We start from the raw sequence: 9,353 nt of genomic DNA, 5'->3' as shown, positions 1-9,353 counted from the left end.
ATACGTGTATTATCAGATTTAGAGTTGAACAAATTATTTAGGTGTATTTTAAGAGAGTTACAAGCAAATGGCACTGGTTCGGTTGAAAAACCCAATGTGGATGGATCCAAGAGAAATAAACTAATATCCAAACCTCTCATTATGGGGAAGACCAAATAACTGTCAAAACTGTAGATTTGCGCAAGACTGGAATGAACAACAAGGCCTAATTTCTGGGCTGTTCTCCTGGGAACCACCGTCCTCTGCAGTGGCAAATTGTTTTTGATTTCCGAACCTCAGACTGAACAAAAATATGTTTTGGTGTTTGAACTTTGTCTCGGTTTTATTCCCTCAATATGTGCCTCGCAGCGCAGCCATTTTGTGCCCGGCAGCATAGTCATTGTGGGCAGGCTGATCGATCTCCAGTGCTCATTTATTCAGCACAGGAGTAGCTACTTTGAATGTATTTTAAGTGTTTTTTTTAGCTTACTTTAGTGTTGTCCCGATACCAATATTTTGGTACCGGTACTAAAATTATGTCGATACTTTTCGGTACTTTTCTAAATAAAGGGGACCACAAAAATTGCATTATTGGCTTTATTTTAACAACAAATTTTAGGGTACATTAAATATATGTTTCTTATTGCAAGTTTGTCCTTAAATAAAATAGTGAACATACTAGACAACTTGTCTTTTAGTAGTAAGTAAACAAACAAAGGCTCCTAAATTAGTGTGCTGACGTATGCAGTAACATATTGTGTCATTTTCCATTCTATTATTTTGTCAAAATTAGATCTACTTGTTCATTTACTTTCTCTTTTAACATGTTCTATCTACACTTCTGTTAAAATGTAATAATCACTTATTCTTCTGTTGTTTGGATACTTTACATTAGTTTTGGATGATACCACAAATTTAGGTATTAATCTGATACCAAGTAGTAACAGGATCATACATCGGTCATATTCAAAGTCCTCACGTGTCCAGGGACGTATTTCCTGAATTTATAAACATAATATACATGTTTTAAAAACAAAAGATGATGTTGTGATGCCAAAAAATATCGACGTAATCATAGTAGTATCGCTGTTTAGCTATTCCTCGTCCTGCATGGATGATACTTGTAAGAAACGTACTTTATTTGTCGCCTCCGTCCTGCATGGATGATACTTGTAAGAAACGTACTTTATTTGTCGCCATGGAGGCGAGGATTAGTGATTTAGAAGTAGCTAAAACACTGCCGACAGCGGCTGGACTTTAGCCGCTAACTAGCTAGTCATGTCTTAAAGCACCTCTTCCTGAGGGTGTTTCAGTGTTATAACTTCACCTTTATCGTTAGTTTTTAAGCCAAAATGTGTTTGTTCTCCCTTTTCTGTCTACACACTGTGTGTGCTTGTAAGTACTCCGTGATTGTGCACTGCCGAACATGCTCCTCTGCTAAAACCAGCAATGGTACTTTTCAGAGGCGGTATAGTACCGGAAATGCTTCATTAGTATCGCGGTATACTGTACAACCCCTAGCTTACTTATAGCATTTGTCTAATTTTGCTAGCTCAATACGAGTCCAAAGAATGCAATGAACAAGCGATGTGTGGTTTAAAACTTATAGAGGGTATCCACAGCGTTGTCGTCACTGAAGTTCCTCTGTATTTCTTTTGTCAGATTTGATCATTTAGAAAAAACATATAATAGCCCTGAAAAACACAAATGTCCTCTGAAGAAAACGCTAGTTCTCGGTAGTTTATCTTTGCAAACTTTCAAAATCAACGGGGGATCTAATACTTATTCCCCCCCATTGTACTTGGGAGTCCATTTGTCAAGCTGACAGGAACACATTACCAACAACAGCTGTTAATAAAACATGGAACTTGCCAGGACTTCTAACCATTGCTCTGCTCCAATGTTAATCACAGCGCAGTGAATTTCAAACAGCAGTAAGAAGGGCCGCTGTCCAAGCCGCGAGAATTTTTATTTCATTCCCATCCGCCGCCCTCCTCCTCCCACGGCTCTCTGCTCTAATCCACTTCAATTACGCTTCCTCCCATTTCTCCTGATCACTTTACAGCTCGGCGGCACCTGATCGCTGATATGTTTTGCATCCTTAACAGAGTTTCGGGCGGGAGGTGGATGGGAGAGGAGGGGGTTGTTGTTGGCGGTGGGAAGGGAGGGGAGACAGATAAACATCTCGCCCAGGGGCTTTTGGGAAAGCGTGGCTCAGCCGAGCAGATGGCCATCATATTATACGGGGAAAGTTTCTAACAGAGGCTGGGTGGGGTGTAATGAATCTGAGGTTGTAGCAGGAAGGCAAATCCAAACAGGTCAAAATTAAGCATTTTCTAGCATATTTTGTTGGATTTCCTGTTTAGTCAAGGACGTGTGTGTGCGCGTGTTAAAGGGTCTATATAAAGCCTTTCTGCTCCCACTGAACCTAGAATGAATGGGCTGCCAACCTCCCCACTGTGGCTATCCGAGGTCATTGCACATATTATATAGCGGCCTATTTGCTGGGATGATGAGCTCCGGACACTTGCCATTATTTATTAGGAGGGCCTGCAGCGAAGTGAGGTCATAGATTGGATAGGTTGGGATTAGAGATGTCGATAAATGCGTTAAAATGTAATATCGGAAATTATCGGTATCGTTTTTTTATTATCGGTATCGTTTATTTTATTTTATTTTTTTAATGTTTTATTAAATCAACATAAAAAACACAAGATACACTTACAATTAGTGCCCCAACCCAAAAAACCTCCCTCCCCCATTTACACTCATTCACACAAAAGGGTTGTTTCTTTCTGTTATTAAAGGAGAACATTATCACCAGACCTATGTAAGCGTCAATATATACCTTGATGTTGCAGAAAAAAGACCATATATTTTTTTAACCGATTTCTGAACTCTAAATGGGTGAATTTTGGCGAAATAAACGCCTTTCTAATATTCGCTCTCGGAGCGATGACGTCACAATGTGACGCCGCATCGGGAAGCAATCCGCCATTTTCTCAAACACTGAGTCAAATCAGCTCTGTTATTTTCCGTTTTTTCGACTGTTTTCCGTACCTTGGAGACATCATGCCTCGTCGGTGTGTTGTCGGAGGGTGTAACAACACGAACAGGGACGGATTCAAGTTGCACCAGTGGCCCAACGATGCGAAAGTGGCAAGAAATTGGACGTTTGTTCCGCACACTTTACCGACGAAAGCTATGCTACGACAGAGATGGCAAGAATGTGTGGATATCCTGCGACACTCAAAGCAGATGCATTTCCAACGATAAAGTCAAAGAAATCTGCCGCCAGACCCCCATTGAATCTGCCGGAGTGTGTGAGCAATTCAGGGACAAAGGGCCTCGGTAGCACGGCAAGCAATGGCGGCAGTTTGTTCCCGCAGACGAGCGAGCTAAACCCCCTGGATGTCTTGACTCACACCGTCCCGAAGATGAACAAGAGAAGAATATCGACCCTAGATTCCCTGGCCTGCTGACATGAGGGTATGTCTCCAGAATATATTAATTGATGAAAATTGGGCTGTCTGCACTCTCAAAGTGCATGTTGTTGCCAAATGTATTTCATATGCTGTAAACCTAGTTCATAGTTGTTAGTTTCCTTTAATGCCAAACAAACACATACCAATCGTTGGTTAGAAGGCGATCGCCTAATTCGTCCTCGCTTTCTCCCGTGTCGCTGGCTGTCGTGTCGTTTTCGTCGGTTTCGCTTGCATACGGTTCAAACAGATATGGCTCAATAGCTTCAGTTTCTTCTTCAATTTCGTTTTCGCTACCTGCCTCCACACTACAACCATCCGTTTCAATACATTCGTAATCTGTTGAATCGCTTAAGCCGCTGAAATCCGAGTCTGAATCCGAGCTAATGTCGCTATAGCTTGCTGTTCTTTCCGCCATGTTTGTTTGTGTTGGCTTCACTATGTGACGTCACAGGAAAATGGACTGGTGGTTAAAATCAGGCACTTTGAAGCTCTTTTTAGGGATATTGCGTGATGGGTAAAATTTTGAAAACAACTTCGAAAAATATAATAAGCCACTGGGAACTGATTTTTAATGGTTTTAACAATTCTGAAATTGTGATAATGTTCCCCTTTAATATTCTGGTTCCTACATTATATATCAATATATATCAATACAGTCTGCAAGGGATACAGTCCGTAAGCACACATGATTGTGCGTGCTGCTGGTCCACTAATAGTACTAACCTTTAACAGTTAATTTGACTAATTTTCATTAATTACTAGTTTCTATGTAACCGTTTTTATATTGTATTACTTTCTTTTTTATTCAAGAAAATGTTTTTAATTTATTTATCTTATTTTTTTTTTAAAGTATCTTATCTTCACCATACCTGGTTGTCCAAATTAAGCATAATAATGTGTTAATTCCACAACTGTATATATCGGTTGATATCGGTATCGGTAATTAAAGAGTTGGACAATATCGGAATATCGGATATCGGCAAAAAGCAATTATCGGACATCCCTAGTTGGGATCAGGGGGAGGTAAAAGAAAGAGGGCACTACCCTTGATATGACCATTATTAATAGCCTCTTTTACAGAGAGATTCTATTACATGGCTGCATAAGAGACGTAATTTGTCTGTGCCTTTTACACAGAATCCAGCAAAGCAGCATAATGCCACAACAGTGTGCGTTAAAGGCAACAAAAACAGCATCCGGCAATTAGAAGAGGTTTAACAACGTCAATCACCAACTCTGCCAGCGTCTGTTGTGAACAAACAATACTTAACACACTGGGGGAGCTGGTGGATCGGGGTTTCCAATGCATTCATTTACTTTTTACAATTACTAAATAAAGGCTCACAGTAATATGAAGTGTTTTCTTCTTCTCTGAATACTTTCTACCGCTTGTCCCTCTCAGGATAAAGGGGGTGCTGGAGCCTATCCCAGCTGCACTCAGGCAGAAGGCAAGATGCACCCTCATCACAGGGCCAACACAGATAGACAACATGCATTCACACTCACATTCATACACTAGGGCCAATTTAGTGTTGCCAATCAACCTCTCCCCAGGTGCATGTTTTTGGAGGTGGGAGGAAGCTGGAGTGCCCGGAGAGAACCCACACAGTTGCGGGAAAAACATGCAAACTCCACACAGAAAGACCCTGAGCTCAGGAATGGAACATAGGACCTTTGCTCTGTGAGACATGAGCGCTAACCATTGTACCACTGTGCTGCCACTGAAAACTGAACCCAAGTGGCTACTTATTTTCAACTGATATTAACAGTTTTCTCCAAAAATAAATTGTTTTATTGACCACAAAACATAAGTGTTTGCAATATTTCCAACATCAAGCATTGTTATAAGTTAATATTACATAATAAGGTTGAGGGTAGGGATGTCCGATAATGGCTTTTTGCCGATATCCGATATTGTCCAACTCTTTAATTACCGATACGGATATCAACCGATACTGATACAACCGATATATGCAGTCGTGGAATTAACACATTATTATGCCTAATTTGGACAACCAGGTGTGGTGGAGATAAGGTACTTTTAAAAAAAATTAATAAAATAAGATATCCATCCATCCATCCATTTTCTACCGCTTGTCCCTTTTGGGGTCGCGGGGGGTGCTGGAGCCTATCTCAGCTGCATTCGGGCGGAAGGCGGGGTACACCCTGGACAAGTCGCCACCTCGTCGCAGGGCCAACACAGACAGACAGACAACATTCACACTCACATTCGCACACTAGGGCCAATTTAGTGTTGCCAATCAACCTATCCCCAGGTGCATGTTTTTGGAGGTGGGAGGAAGCCGGATTACCTGGAGGGAACCCAAGCAGTCACGGGGAGAACATGCAAACTCCACACAGAAAGATCCAGAGCCCGGGATTGAACTCAGGACTACTCAGGACCTTCGTATTGTGAGGCACATGCACTAGCCCCTGTTACACCGTGCTGAATAAATTAAAAACATTTTCTTGAATAAAAAAGAAAGTAAAACAATATACAAACAGTTACATAGAAACTAGTAACTACTGAAAATTAGTAAAATTAACTGTTAAAGGTTAGTACTATTAGTGTACCAGCAGCACGCACAATCATGTGTGCTTACGGACTGTATCCCTTGCAGACTGTATTGATATATAATGTAGGAACCAGAATATTAATAACAGAAAGAAACAACCCTTTTGTGTGAATGAGTGTGAATGGGGGAAGGAGGTTTTTTGGGGTGGTGCACTAATTGTAAGTGTATCTTGTGTTTTTATGTTGATTTAAAAAAAAAAAAAAAAAAAAAAAAAAAAAAAAATGATACCGATAAAAAAAAAAAATGATACCGATAATTTCCGATATTACATTTTAACGCATTTATCGGCCGAACGATAATATTGGCAGGCCGATATTATCGGACATCTCTCGTTGAGGGAATATGTTACAACCTTGCAAACAAAATAGTGGTCACTACCAGTGTTGGGTTAGTTATTGAAAACCAGTAACTAGTTAGTTACTAGTTACTTTATTTCAAAAGTAACTCAGTTACTTACACCAAAAAGTAATGCGTTACTGTGAAAAGTAACTATTTAGTTACGTCTTTTTTTTAAAATCTTCCATTAATGCCCTTTTAGCCTTCATTTCAGTACTGTTATTACACTGGAGAATAATACAATCTGTTGATCAGCGCTAGGAATTTTCAAAATGGGGTCCCAGGGACCCCATCAAGTCATAAAAATGGGGTCCTACAGTAAATTTTTGGAGTCCCACTTTTTTGTAAGCGTTTTTAAAAAAAAAAAGATAAATGTATGCATTATCCTGTTATATCTCACATTCTATATTGTGTTTTGGAAAAAGGTTGTCATAAACGTTACTCAATTCATTAAAAAAAATTATAAAAAAAGAAAACAAATGTGTATACATATGTAAATGTATTCAGTTATAAACATTCATTCACTTTCTTCTTTCCTTCATGGATCTAAACTTTACCGCTGCTGGTAGTTTTTTCTGTTTTTATTTAATAAGTTGTAGGTGTATTTATTTCAGTATAAAAGTGTAAAAAGTGTTTTGCTTCGGTCATGAAATGACGATAATGGTGTGCCAGGGCATAAATACGGTACATTTTATATTCAACGCTTAAATCTCTGGAGTCTACATCAACTTCAGATCCATCCCTCATTTCAAAATGTTTTAGTTTTTTTTATGTTGTTTTTTTGTTTGTTTGTTTTCCGCCCTTTTTTGTCAAACAAAACTATGTTTTTAATAGCAAACACACTAAATATGCAAAATCTTCCATCAAAAATATTTTTCAAAGTGGAATATTTGATGCGAAGTAATCGCAACCTTGGATAGGTCAATAATTCATAATAACATTGATTTTGATTCAATATTATGTTTTGAGCAATGACAGTTTGAAATAAATTGATTAATGTGGACCCCGACTTAAACAAGTTGAAAAACTTATTCGGGTGTTACCATTTAGTGGTCAATTGTACGGAATATGTACTGTACTGTGCAATCTACTAATAAAAGTCTCTATCAATCAATCCACCCCCTCGCTCTCTCTGTCTCTGACCCTCCCTCGCAAATGCTGCTGCTTGCGTACAATTTGTTTTGTTTTAACCCCTTCTTAACCCTGAACGTACATTGAAATCACACGCAATCCTAACTCAAAATGCCAGACATTTGAGGCATTTAAGAAACTCCGCCCGGACAGCCCCGCAAAAGAAGACATGTCCGGGGAAAAGAGGACGCATGGTCAGTCTAGAATATCTCCATGTTAAGAAACTCGGCTTCAGCTCGACCATGATGTCTTGTTAGTAAACACAGACACGCCCCCCCCGTCCCCTCCCCACACCCACACACAGCGCCTCTTCTCTTGTCCCCGTTGTGACACAGGAAGAATCAGAAGGACGACACTGCAACTCTCCAATAAAACACACTCAGATCTTCTGTTTTTAGCCGATACTACATAAAAAAATAACGTAAAATAACGCAGTAACGCATCATGTAGTAACGATAACTGAGTTACTGAATATAAAAAATAATGCGTTAGAATACTAGTTACCGCCGAAACTAACATATATACAGTATAATATAGCGTATAATATATATATATACAGGACTGTCTCAGAAAATTAGAATATTGTGATTAAGTCCTTTATTTTCTGTAATGCAATTAAAAAAACAAAAATGTCATACATTCTGGATTCATTACACATCAACTGAAATATTGCGAGCCTTTTATTATTTTAATATTGCTGATTATGGCATACAGCTTAAGAAAACTTAAAAATCGTATCTCAAAAAATTACATGCTTCCATCTGTTGAAAAGCTCTAAGGAGATGATAATTTCATTTTCCAGCATGATCTGGCACCTGCCCACAGTGCCAAAACCACCAGTAACTGGTGTACTGACCATGGCATTACTGTCCTCGATTGGCCTACCAACTCCCCTGACCTGAACCCCATAGAGGGTTTGTGGGGTATTGTGAAGAAGAAGCGGAAAGACACCAGACCCAATATTGCAAATGAGCTAAAGACCACTATTGAAGCATCCTGGGCATCCATAACACCTCAGCAATGCCACTGACTGATTGCCTCCATGCCACGCCGCATTGATGCAGTCATCCGGACTTTATTGTATTATATGTATAGTATATGTTTCAAAAAGAAAAAAGCATAAAACACAGTATATTTAAATATACTAAATGTAAAAAAGGGAATACATATTTAAAATAATCTAGTTTGGTTACGCCATCATAAGCGCAACACAAGGTTGTAAAAGTTTCAACTATAATTCTAAATAAGATGTCAAAAGCAAAATTAAATCAAATACACACAGGTTAAAGATTGATCAATACCTATTTATGTTGATTTATCAAAATATAAAATAAATATACCTGATGGTTACACCAAAAAGTAACGCTATGAATCACGTTTTTCCAAGTTTTTGGGGCATTTTTATGCTATTTCCAAGTATCTCCTTTTTATTATTGTTGATTTTAAATGGTCAAACTAATGCATATTATATATGCATGCCCTAGTAACAAAAAAAAAGTCATATTAATTTTGATTGTTACATTTTGAAGAACATTTGTGCAGGTGGGCGTGAATGTACCCATTACCAGAGCTGTACACACACACACACACACACACATATATATATATACATATATATACATATATATATATATATATATATATATATATATATATATATATATATATATACACACACACACAGGTAAAAGCCAGTAATTAGAATATTTTGAAAAACTTGATTTATTTCAGTAATTGCATTCAAAAGGTGTAACTTGTACATTATATTTATTCATTGCACACAGACTGATGCATTCAAATGTTTATTTCATTTAATTTTGATGATTTGAAGTGGCAACAAATGAAA

The sequence above is a fragment of the Nerophis lumbriciformis genome, linkage group LG07 (assembly GCF_033978685.3).
Source record: "Nerophis lumbriciformis linkage group LG07, RoL_Nlum_v2.1, whole genome shotgun sequence".
Lineage (NCBI taxonomy): Eukaryota > Metazoa > Chordata > Actinopteri > Syngnathiformes > Syngnathidae > Nerophis > Nerophis lumbriciformis.
Note: the sequence above shows the minus strand (reverse complement) of the source record.